At 42.1% G+C, this 13,149-nt stretch overlaps 1 pseudogene; it reads right to left on the reverse strand.

The window, feature by feature from the left end:
* LOC107523116 (cytochrome c oxidase subunit 6C-like) lies at window positions 1–395 on the reverse strand (annotated as a pseudogene).
* Window positions 396–13,149: the final 12,754 nt, after the last annotated feature.

Genomic DNA, 13,149 nt, shown 5'->3' on the forward strand with positions numbered 1-13,149 from the left:
TTGTATTTGTTAATGTTTATTTATCAAGAGAAAGTATTTCTTATCCAAGTATCTGTGTCATAGTTCAGAATCAATGACAAATTTCCATGAGGTCAACCGAAAAAATCTTTACTTTCTGGAACCATTTTGTACTCTGAAAGATACCTGCCTTCCTCATCTTTTCAAACTCATTCATGGGATGATAATTTCTGTAGAAATCTGCATATGCTTTCTTTCTTTAAGTTTGCCACAGCAAACTTAACAGAAAGCTGCAACACTCAGGGATACAATGAGAGCTCCAACAATAACGGGGAGACGCTTGGCCAGAAGACCACGCATCTGAGGTTTCACCAAAGCACCAGGAGCCATGGTAGTCACCCTCCGCGACATCAATGGCCTTTCAGACTGAAGGAGAAATGGCCCCAATATTAACTCTTTATTGGGGTTACTCATGTGGAAATATTTTATCTTATCCCACTTAGTAGGCTACCTTTTCATTCTGTTTTTATTTTCTTTTGATATGCAAAAATTTTTCAGTGTAAGGTAATCCCAATTGCTTATCTGTGCCTCCATTTGTCTTGCTGTTGGAGTCAAATCACTAAAGACATTGCTAACAGCCGGCCGAACCCCACCTCTACCCCCCAACCCCCGGCAGGGGCAGGGGCAGGGGCAGGGGCAGGATGACAGAACCCTGCGGCCCCTCCCCAGCCTGTTTTGTCCTCCTGTTAGCCGGGCTGCCTCTGGAGGTGGGGGCAGGAAGACACCATGCTGCAAGCTCCGTCCACCCCTGGGGGACTAGCAGCCTACGCCCTGAACCCTGAGACATCCCAATTTTAAGGGTTTTTTAAGTCACAAATTCTATCAACTCAGCTGCGGGAAGAGTGGGCGGTTCCTCCTCCTCCTCTGACTTTCTGTAGTTTTTATATGTTGTAATATTTCTTCAAATAAATCTCCTATCAAGCGCAAAAAAAAAAGTCTCCTATGTACTTATGGTTTATAGTATTACATAGAATTCTTAAATTCACTTTTAATTTATTTGCATAGGGAGCTAGAAAGTAGTCCAGTATCACTCTCTCTTTCTGGTTGCCCAGTTTTACCAACACCATTTGTTGAAGAGACACTCCATTGTATGGTTTTGGATTCCTTGTTATAAGTCAAATATCAATAAGTGTGTCCATGTACTTCTTGGATTTTCAGTTCCAGTTTATTAATCTGTGTGCCTATTTTTATTCCTTCCAGGTTCTCTAGCTTGGTGGCATATAGTTGTTCATAGAAGCCTCGCATGATATGTTGAATTTCTGCAGTGTCTGTTGTGATTTCTCCTCTTTCATTTACTATCCGATTTATTTGGGTCTTCTCCCTTTTTTGTTTTGTGAGTCTGGCTAAAGGTTTGTCGATTTTGTTTACTCTTTCGAAGAACCAACATTTACTTTCATTGATCTTTTGTATGGTTTTCCTATTCTCAATGTTATTTATTTCTGCCCTAACTTTAGTAATTTCTGTCCTTCTGGTTGCTTTAGGATTCCTTTGTTGTTCTTATTCTAGGTCTTTAAGATGTGCAATCAGGCTGTTTATTTGTGCCTTTTCTTGTTTCCTAATGTGTGCTTGTATAGCTATGAACTTCCCTATTAGGACTGCTTTAGCTGTGTCCCAAATATTTTGATAGCTTGTGTCTTCATTTTCATTGAACTCTCGAAACATTTTGATTTCTTCTTTGATTTCCTCTTTGACCCAGAAGTTGTTAAGAAGTGTACTGTTGAGCTTCCACATTTTGGGACTGTTAATAATCTTTTGTTGATTGTTAAGTGTTAGTTTAATTCCACTGTGGTCTGAGAAGATGCTTGGGATGATTTCAGTGCTCTTGAATAGGCTGATGTTGTCTTTGTGGCCTAACATATGGTCTATCCTTGAGAATGATCCATGTGGATTTGAGTAAAATGTGTATTCCAGTTTCTTGGGATGAATGACTCTGAAAATGTCCAATAGTTCTAGTTTGTCTATCTCTTCATTTAGCTCCCTTATGTCTTTACTGATTTTCTGCCTGGATGATCTGTCAAGTTGAGAGAGTGGGGTGTTGAAGTCCCCTACTATGATTGTGTTACTGTTAATATATTGCTGTAGCTCTTTCAATAGAAGTTTGATATATTTAGATGGCTTCTCATTGGGTGCATAGATATTAATAATTGTTGAGTCCTCTTGATTGACTGATCCTCTGAGCATTAAGTAGTGTCCATTCCTATCTTTTTTAATCTTATCTATTTTCAAGTCTATCATGTCAGATATGAGAATAGCTGTTCCTGCCCTTTTTTGTGGGCCATTGGCTTGAATGATAGTTTTCCATCCTTTCACTTTAAGTCTGTGTTTGTCTTGTTGCGTTAGGTGAGTTTCCTGTAGACAACATATTGTTGGGTTGTGTTTTCTGATCCATCTTCCTACTCTGTGTCTTTTAATAGGTGAATTCAGGCCATTGACATTTATTGATATCAAAGATTGAAGATATTTTAACGCCATTCTTGGTAGAGTTTTAGAGTGTTTTGATATATGTCCTATTTGTGGTGGTCTGATTGTTTATAGGAGACTTTTCAGAACTTCTTTCAGGGCAGGCTTGGTGATGGTTACTTCCTTCAACTGTTGCTTGTCTGAGAAGGTTTTGATGCTTCCATCTAGTCTGAATGACAATCTAGCAGGATATAGTATTCTTGGCTGAAAGCCTTTCTCATTGAGCACTTGATAGATATCTTGCCATTCTCTTCTGGCCTGTAGTGTTTGTATGGAGAAGTCTGCTGCTAATCTTATGGGTTTTCCTTTGTAGGTGACTCTTTATTTTTCTCTTGCAGCCTTGAGGATCCTTTCTTTATCCTTATTCCTTTCCAATCTAAGTATGACATGTCTTGGTGTCTTTAGGTCTGGGTTAATTCTGTTTGGGACCCTCTGGGCTTCTTGAATCTTTATGTCTTTGGTGTTGTCTAGACTAGAGAAATTTTCAGCTATTATGGCCTGGAGAACGCTTTCTTCCTCCCCTTCTCTTTCTTCCTCTGGTAAGCCAATAATGCGTATATTGTTTCTTTTGAAGTCATCCCATAGGACTCTGTTGTTGTTTTCAGACTCTCTTAATCTCTTTTTGAGATCTCTTACTTCTTTTTTAGTTGTCTCTAATTCATCCTCAATCTTGCTAATTTTGTCTTCAGCCTCATTGATTTTATTCTCTCTGCCCTCTACTGCTTTCTGGAGTTCATCTATTTCGTTGCCCTGCTCTGATACTGTTTTAACTTGTTCAGCTAGTTGCCTTCTTAGCTCAGCGATTTCAGCTTTCAGCTCTCTAATAACCATGAGATAATTAGAATTTTCTTCCATTTCATTTGTTGTTCCCTGTATTTCTGATTATAATTTTTTCAAATTCTTTACTCACTCCTGTTATTATTTCCTTAGCTAATGTTTGGATGTTGAACTCGTTGTTTTGTGCTTCACCCTCTGGAGGACTTTAGCTGGACTCTTGTCCTGGTTCGAGTCTCCAATATTTTTTCTTGTTGTTTTAACCATTTTATATAAGTTAAGAGATTTTTCAATCCCTGAGTTGGAGTTCAGTGGTGTAAAAGCCTTTTTTTTTTTTCCCCTGTAGGCTATGGGAGCCTGAGGGCTTTTAAACTATCAATAGGCTTCTTAGCTTAATCACTGACTCCTGACCAAGAGATAAAGCAGGGTGTGGAAGAGATAATCCAGTGGTTATGCAAAGAGACTTTCACAGCCCCTCAGCTATGCCACCAAGGTATAGGTCTTCTCCTGAGTTTCCCGGTTAGATCTCTGTACCCTGGTGTCCCTCCCTGTTGCTGCTCCAGATTCTGAGGGTAGTAGCAATGGAGACTCAGAGTTGCACTTGGTGAGTCTCTGGGGAGTCCTTTCCTCCCTTCAGCTGTCCCCTTGTTGGTGGAGCAGACTGGAGGTGGTGTCTCCACTGACAAACTGTTGAACTGTTAGCAGTCACTTAATCTCTCCTTAGGCCCCTCTCTCCTCTCTGTCACCAGCCACGCGTGTTTGTACTCACGGGTGATTTACTGGGTTCCTGTGGTCATTCTAGTCCTGTCTTGTTTCGGTCCAGGTGGTCTCCTTTGGTATTCCTAGTTGATCCGGGAGAGGAGAGGAGAGGAGAGGAGAGGAGAGGAGAGGAGAGGAGAGGAGAGGAGAGGAGAGGAGAGGAGAGGAGAGGAGAGGAGAGGAGAGGAGAGGAGAGGAGAGGAGAGAAAGTGATCTGCTGCTCGTAGCTCAGCCTCCGGAAGTCAAATCCCTATTTTTATTCCTTTACTGTACAATTTCAGCTGCTGTTGCTTTGTAGTTTTAATTCCTGTTCTGCAGAATTCATTTTGCTAGTATTTTGTTGAAAATTATTGACTCTACTATTCATCAGAGATCATTAATTGGTATGTAGTTTTCTTTTTTGTGATATCTTTGACTTCTATATCAAGGCAATGGTAGTCTCATAAAGTATTTTTGAACTCAAGGCCTCATGCTTGTATTTTTCTAAAGTTGTCTATTTCCTCTGGGTTATCAGTGTAGTTGTTCATAGTAGCTTTTTATAATCCTTTGTATACACTATTTTCTTTTTCTTTTTTAAAATCACTTTTTAAAAAACTCTTTTATTTATTATTGAATAGAGACAGAAATAAATTGAGGTGGAGGAGAAGGACACCTACTGCTAAACTTCACCACTCATGAAGCTTTCCCCCTGCAGGTGGAGACCAGGGGTTTGAACCTAGATTCTTGCACACTGTAGTTTGTATGCTTAACCAGGTGCATCACCACCTGAATTCCACTCTTACCTTTTTAAATTCTTTTTTTTTTTCCTCCAGGGTTATCGCTGGGGCTCAGTGCCTACACTATGAATCCATTGCTCCTGTGACTTATTTATTTATTTATTTATTTATTTATTTATTTATTTTATTAGGACAGAGAGAAATTGAGAAGGGAGGGGAAGATAGAGAGGTAGAGAGAAAGATAGACATCTGAAGACCTGTTTCGTGGCTTGTGAAGCACCCCACCCCTCCCCGGCAGATGGGGAGCCTGGGCTCAAACCAGGATCCTTGCACAGGTCCTTGTACAGGTCCTTGTGTTTTGTACTGTGTGCACTTGACCCGATGCACCACTGCCCAGCCCCCCTTTTCATAATTTCTTTCTTCTTCTTTTTTCCTTTTTTTTTAAAATTTTCCTTTTGATAAAGTCAAATGGGGGGGTGTGAGAGAAAGAAAAAAAGAGACACCTGCAGCATTGTTCCACCACTTCTGAAGCTTCCCAACCTGCAGGTGGAGACCAGGAACCTGAACTAGGTCCTGACACAATAGTAGCATGTGCTGTCTATAAGGCATCCCATTTGCCAAGCCCCCTATCCTAACACTTGGTAAATGCCCAAACCTGTAGTGACTCTTGCTTGATTCTAGCAGTCTCTCATATCACCATGAGTCGTCGTCTTCTTCTTCTTCTTCTTCTTCTTCTTCTTCTTCTTCTTCTTCTTCTTCTTCTTCTTCTTCTCCTCCTCCTCCTCCTCCTCCTCCTCCTCCTCCTCCTCCTCCTCCTCCTCCTCCTCCTCCTCCTCCTCCCCCTCTCCTCCCCCCCCCCTCCTCCTTCTTCTTTGCCTCCAGGTTATCACTGGGGCTTGGTGCCTGTACTACAAATCCACTGCTCCTGGAGGCCATTTTTTCCATTTTGTTGCCCTTGTTGTTATTGTTATTGTTGCCATTGATGTTGCTGTTGGATGGGACAGATCTAGAGGAGGGGAAGACTGAGAGGGGGAGAGAAAGATAGACACCTGCAGACCTGCTTCACTGCCCGCCCCTGCAGGTTGGGAGTCATGGGCGCTTAGCCGGCTGCGCTACCTCCCGGCCCCCTACCTTGCGTCTTTTTTTTTTTTTTCTTTTTTGGGGAATTCATGTTTTACATTCAACAGTAAATACAATAGTTTGTACATGCATAACATTCCCCAGTTTCCCATTTAACAGTACAATGCCCACTATGTCATTTATCATCCTTCATGGACCTGTATTCTCCCCACCCACCCACCCACCCCAGAGTCTTTTACTTGGGTGCAATACGCCAATTCCATTTCAGGCTCTACTTGTGTTTTCTTTTCTAATCTTGTTTTTCAACTTCTGCCTGAGAGTGAGATAATCCCATATTCAGCCTTCTGTTTCTGACTTATTTCACTCAACATGATTTTTTCAAGGTCCATCCAAGATCGGCTGAAAACGGTGAAGTCACCATTTTTTACAGCTGAGTAGTATTCCATTGTGTATATAGACCACAACTTGCTCAGCCACTCATCTGTTGTTGGACACCTGGGTTGTTTCCAGGTTTTGGCTATTACAAATTGTGCTGCCAAAAACATATGTGTACACAGATCTTTTTGGATGGATGTGTTGGGTTCCTTAGGATATATCCCCAGGAGAGGAATTGCAGGATCATAGGGTAGGTCCATTTCTAGCCTTCTGAGAGTTCTCCAGATTGTTCTCCACAGAGGTTGGACCAATTGACATTCCCACCAGCAGTGTAGGAGGGTTCCTTTGACCCCACACCCTCTCCAGCATTTGCTGCTGTGACCTTTTCTGATGTATGACATTCTCACAGGAGTGAAGTGATATCTCATTGTTGTCTTGATTTGCATTTCTCTGACAATCAGAGACTTGGACCATTTTTTCATGTGTTTCTCAGCCTTTTGGATCTCTTCTGTGGTGAATATTCTGTCCAAGTCCTCCCCCCATGTTTGGATGGGGTTATTTGTTGTCTTGTTGTTGAGTCTGGCAAGCTCTTTATATATGTTGGTTATTAAACTCTTATCTGACGTATGGCATGTCAAGATCTTCTCCCATTCTGTGAGGGGTCTCTTGGTTTGGGTAGTGGTTTCTTTTGCTGTGCAGAAGCTTTTTAATTTGATGTAGTCCCATAGGTTTATACTTGCCTTAGTCTTGTTTGTAATTGGATTTGTTTCATTGAAGATGTCTTTAAAATTTATGTGGGGGGGGTCGGGCGGTGGCGCAGTGGGTTAAGTGCACGTGGCGCAAAGCACAGGGACCGGCGTAAGGATCCCGGTTCGAGCCCCCGACTCCCCACCTGCAGGGGAGTCACTTCACAGGCGGTGAAGCAGGTCTGCAGGTGTCTGTCTTTCTCTCCCCCTCTCTCTCTGTCTTCCCCTCCTCTCTCCATTTCTCTCTGTCCTATCCAACAACAAAGCAACGTCAACAATGGCAATAATAACCGCAACGAGGCTGCAACAACTAGGGCAACAAAAAGGTGGAAAAATGGCCTCCAGGAGCGGTGGATTCATGTTGCAGGCACTGAGCCCAGCAATAACCCTGGAGGAAAAAAAAAAAAAGATTTATGTGGAAAAGAGTTCTGCCAATAGTTTCCTCTAAGTATTTGATAGTTTGTGGTCTAACATGCAAGTCCTTGATCCACTTGGAATTTACTTTTGTATTTGGTGAAATACAGTGATTCAGTTTCATTCTTCTGCATGTTTCAACCCATTGTTTCCAACACCATTTGTTGAAGAGACTCTGCTTTCCCCATGTAATAGTCTGGGCCCCTTTGTCAAAGATTAGATGTCCATAGGTGTGGGGTATCATGCGTCTTCTATGCCTTGTGCTGTATTATCTTTATAAAGGAGAGCTGTCCAGATAAGCTGATAAGGAAATTAATTTTTTTTATTTATCTTCTAGGTTGTGGGCTAAAAGAACTTATCCAAAACACACACAAAGACACACACACACACAGTCCTTAAACTTTGTGTGGTAAAAAGTTGGACAGTACATCTGAACTGTAGGAGAGACAGGTGAGGCTGTGAGTTGAGAGTGAGGTACGTCTATGGTTACAGTGCATCTAGGGTGATGGTGTAGTGTTCTGTGGATCAAACTCTGGTCTGTAGAGCATCACACCAGCACCAGCAGCACCTGGGAATTTGCAGAAATGGAGAACATCAAGTGCCTCCCCAGACCTACTGAATACCTTGCATTTTACTCAGAGGTGCACTCATTTAACAGCAGTCTTCTACCAAAATTTTCATGGATTATTATTTAATAACCACAACTCTTGTAAAAATGTACCCTCCCAAAATTACCTATTTGATTGATGGTGACCAGGCCAGCAAAATAGCTTACTTAAATAGTGTTTAGCTTTGCCATGTATAATACTCTGGTTTGAACCTGGGCCCCACTGCACTAAAGAAAGCTTTAGTATTGTGGTCTCAGTCTCTCTCTCTCTGTTTCTCTCTCTCTGTTTCTCTCTCTCTCTCTCTCTCTCTCTCTCTCCCTCTCTCTCCCTCTCTCTGTCTCTGTTTCTATCTTAAAAGAGAGAGAGAGAGATGGGGCCAGGTGGTGGCACATCTGATTGAGCGCACATGTTACAATGTTCAAGGACCCAGGTTGGAGTCCCTGGTCCCCACCTGGAGGGGGAAAGTTTATCAAGTGGTGAAGCAGTGCTACAGGTGTCTCTCTCTCCTCCTCTTTATCAAACCCTTCTCTCTTGATTTCTGTCTATCTCTATCCAATAAATAAATAAGGATAATAAAAAATTTTAAAAGAGGGAGGTGGGAGTTTGGCAGTAGCGCAGCAAGTTAAGCACATGTGGCGTGAAGCGCAAGGACCAGAGTAAAGATCCCAGTTCAAGCCCCTGTCTCCCTACCTGTAGGAGAGTCACTTCACAAGCGGTGAAGCAGGGCTGCAGGTCTCTGTCTTTCTCTCCCCCTCTCTGTCTTCCCCTCCTCTCTCCATTTCTCTTTGTCCTAACAACAGCTACATCAATAACAACAACAATAATAACTACAACAACAAAAACAAGGGCAACAAAAGGGAAAATAATAAAAAAATAAAAATAATAACTATGTTTTGGAAGTTTTTTTAAATTAATTTTTTATTTGATAGAGACAGACAGAAATTGAGAGGGGAGGGGGATGTAGAGAGGGAGAGAGAGAGACATCTGCAGCCCTGCTTCACCAGTCATGAAGCCTTCCCCCTGCAGATGGGGACCAGGGGCTTGAACCTGGGTCCTTGTGCACTTCAGTGTGTGCACTTAACCAGGTGTGCCACCGCTTGGCCCCCAATAATAACTATTAAAAAAAAAAGAGGGAAGGAGAGAGAGCAAAGACACAGTGACATTAACCCTGAAAATGAAGACAAAAACTTCTGAGTGAATAGTTTAGCTGGGACAAAAGATGTTAGGGGTAAAAGCAAGGAACAGAGGAACTGAAATAGGAAGAAAAAAGGGGGCCAGGTGATGGTGCACCTGGTTAAGCACACACATTATAGTGTTCAAGGATGCAGGTTCAAGCTCCTGGTCCCCATCTGCAGGGGGAAAGCTGCAAGTGTCTCTCTGTCTCTCTCCCTCTCTATCTCCTCCATTCCTCTCAATATCTCTCTTTCCAATAACAAGTAAGATATTTTTAAAAGATTAAAAAAATAGGAAGGAAAAGCAACCAGCACAAGGACTGAGAAAAACTTGTTGCTTGATCTCCTAAGAACTGTCCATCCGCGGAGGCGGAGCTACGAGCAGCAGATCGCTTTCTCTCCTCTCCTCTCCTCTCCCAGATCAACTAGGAATACCAAAGGAGACCACCCAGACCGAAACAAGACAGGACTAGAATGGCCACAGAAACCCAGTAAATCACCCGTGAGTACAAACACGCGTGGCTGGTGACAGAGAGGAGAGAGGGGCCTAAGGAGAGATTAAGTGACTGCTAACAGTTCGACAGTTTGTCAGTGGAGACACCACCTCCAGTCTGCTCCACCAACAAGGGGACAGCTGAAGGGAGGAAAGGACTCCCCAGAGACTCACCAAGTACAACTCTGAGTCTCCATTGCTACTACCCTCAGAATCTGGAGCAGCAACAGGGAGGGACACCAGGGCACAGAGATCTAACCGGGAAACTCAGGAGAAGACCTATACCTCGGTGGCATAGCTGAAGGGCTGTGAAAGTCTCTTTGCATAACCACTGGATTATCTCTGCCACACCCTGCTTTATCTCTTGGTCAGGAGTCATTGATTAAGCCAAGAAGCCTATTGATAGTTTAAAAGCCCTCAGGCTACCATAGCCTACAGGGGGAAAAAAAAAGGCTTTTACACCACTGAACTCCAACTCAGGGATTGAAAAAACTGTTAACTTATATAAAATGGTTAAAACAACAAGAAAAAATAATGGAGACTCGAACCAGGACAAGAGTCCAGCTAAAAGTCCTCCAGAGGGCGAAGCACAAAACAACGAGTTCAACATCCAAACATTAGCTAAGGAAATAATAACAGGAGTGAGTAAAGAATTTGAAAAAATTGTAATCAGAACTGCAGGAACAACAAATGAGAATATGGAAGAACTGTCCATCCAAGGAAAACGATACATTTATGCATTAGCTTTCCCTGGCTTCACTCCCATTGGTCAAAACTTCCCCCATAATACATTAATAATACACTCTTAAACTACTCACAAGTGAGGACTAAGCAGAACCCTGCAGGCATATCACACGACTCACTGAGGCTAAAATCAAGATGTCTCTGACTTCAATGCTGTCTGATTCCACCACTTAATCCTGCAGGGTACTGGATGCCTCATCTACGGCCAGAAAAGGTGAGGCTGAGAGCTTCTGAAGTACACCCAGAAGTATCTGGTCAAGCTCACACCACAAGTGTGCAACAGATCATGCCAGAGCTAGGATATAAATGAAAACCCTGGGAGTCGGGCTGTAGCGCAGCGGGTTAAGCGCAGGTGGCGCAAAGCACAAGGACCGGAGTAAGGATCCCGGTTCAAACCCCGACTCCCCACCTGCAGGGGAGTCGCTTCACAGGCGGTGAAGCAGGTCTGCAGGTGTCTATCTTTCTCTCCCTCTCTCTGTCTTCCCCCTCCTCTCTCCATTTCTCTCTGTCCTATCCAACAACAACAATAATAACTACAACAAACAACAAGGGCAACAAAAGGGAATAAATAAATAAATAATAAATTTTAAAAAACTACTTTTAAAAAAAATAAAATAAATGAAAACCCTAGGGGAGCACTTTTCAGGGCATGGCATTCTATAACTTTCACTTTTGCTGCAGTGGAGACACTGCAGACCCTGAGGAGTAGATAAACAAGGAAAGGGCAGTAGTGTTATGGTTTTAATAATTCTGTAATGGGTGACTTGTAGTCTTCGTTTAATATTACATCTGTGGTTACTAGCGAAGCACAAATCTTCAGAACTCAAACTACTTGGGAGAAGGAAGTAAGGGACCTGCACCTGCTGAGTCATCTAGGGTGGACGTTTTATCATGAGAGTGATTCTTTCCCACAGAGTCCTTACCATTAAGTTGTTCCCCACTTGATCCTTTCAAAACACTAGAGGTTTCTAAATTAGTCTAGGATCCCATGTGCTTTTCTATTCCTTCTGTTCTTAGACTAACATGATTTCCAGATAAAGTATTCCATTTCGGGGGCCAGGTGGTGGCACACCTGGTTAAGCACACACATTACAGTGCATAAGGACCCAGGTTCAAGCCCTTGGTCCCCACTTGCAGGGGAAAAGTGGTGAAGTAGGGATGCAGGTGTCTGTCTTTTTCCTTATCTCCCCCGTCCTTCTTAATTTCTCTCTGTCTCTACTCAATAATAAATAAATAAATATATGTATATATAATAATAAGTATTCCATTTTCTTCTGTTCCCTTTAGTTACCACCGCTAGTCTTCTGCTACTACTATTTTCTTTTAAATATCTACTGATATCTGTATATAGCAACAATATTGATTTTTGAGTTCAAAGGGACCTTAATTCAATTTCTGCTTCCACCATTTGCTAGTTTTATGAATCTTGCAAGTTACTTTCCTGGTTCATAAAATTTTTGAAAAAATTGTTTTAAAGTCAGAAAATAGCCACGGGCATTGTTGGCTGTCAGAATTCTTATCAAAACACAAATTAGGATCAGTTCACATGATTTGACTCTACTAAGCACCAGGAAACTTCTAAAGCAAATAATAAAGGACAATTACTCCCATACACTTATTCAGTGTGTCCTTGAATCAGGCATTGTTATAAGTGCTGGCAAGAGAGCAGTGAACAAGTCATGCAACAGCCTTATCCCTTAAGACCTACATATTAGTTGTAGAACATCAGACAACACATAAGTAAAGCATTAAAAATAGTAATAAGTGTTATGGAAGAAAAATAGCAGGGAACTGTATTATAAAGGGGAGAGGAAGTGTAGAAAAAAAAAGTATTTTAGCCAAGGTGGTTAGGGAATTTCTCTCTGATCATGAAGGATGAGACTGAGTCAGTCATATGCATTAGTTTCATATCACTACATAACAAATTACCCCCAAACATAGCAACTTAAAGCAACAAATGTGGGGCAGGCAGTGGCACACCTGGTTAAGCACATACATTAACATGTATAAGGACCCAGGTTTGTGTACCTGCTTCCCACCTGCAAAGGGAATGCTTCATGATTTCTATCTGTCCTATCTAATACAAATTTACAAAAATAAATAAACAAAGCAGTGGATTTGTAGTGCTGGCACCGAGGCTTAGTAATAACTCTAGTGGCAAAAATAAAAATGTTGGGGGCGGAGGGTAGATAGCATAATGGTTATGCAAACAGACTCTCACGCCTGAGGCTCCAGTGTCCCAGGTTCAATCCCCCGCACCACCATAAGCCAGAGCTGAACAACTCTGGTTAAAAAAAAAATGTTGGGGCATCGGACGGTAGCACAGCAGGTTAATCACACATGGCACGAAGTGTAAGGACCGACTCAAGGATCCCAGTTTGAGCCCCTGGCTCCCCAGCTGCAGGGGCATCACTTCACAGGTGGTGAAACAGGTCTGTAGGTGTCTATTTTTCTATCCTCCTTCTTAATCTCCCCTCCCCTCTCAATTTTGTTTAGTGTCTCTCATAAAGCTACTCTTCAGTCTACAATCAACTCAAGGCTCTGCTGGGCTTGGAGGGTCAGCTTACAATCTCACCCATAGGGCTGTTAATAGGCTTCAGGTCCTTGCTGGTTGTTTGGCCAGAGACATCAGTTTTTAATTAAAAAAAAAAAAACAGGAAAAGTACAGCAAATTAAACCCAAACTTAGACAAAGAGAAAAAAAGGGAAGATCCAAGTATAAGTCAATAAAATAGAAAAAAAAAGTAGAGAAATCAATGAAAAAAATGCTTCTTTGAAAAAAAAATCAGTA

Source organism: Erinaceus europaeus, chromosome 3 (assembly GCF_950295315.1).
Source record: "Erinaceus europaeus chromosome 3, mEriEur2.1, whole genome shotgun sequence".
In the NCBI taxonomy this organism is placed as follows: domain Eukaryota; kingdom Metazoa; phylum Chordata; class Mammalia; order Eulipotyphla; family Erinaceidae; genus Erinaceus; species Erinaceus europaeus.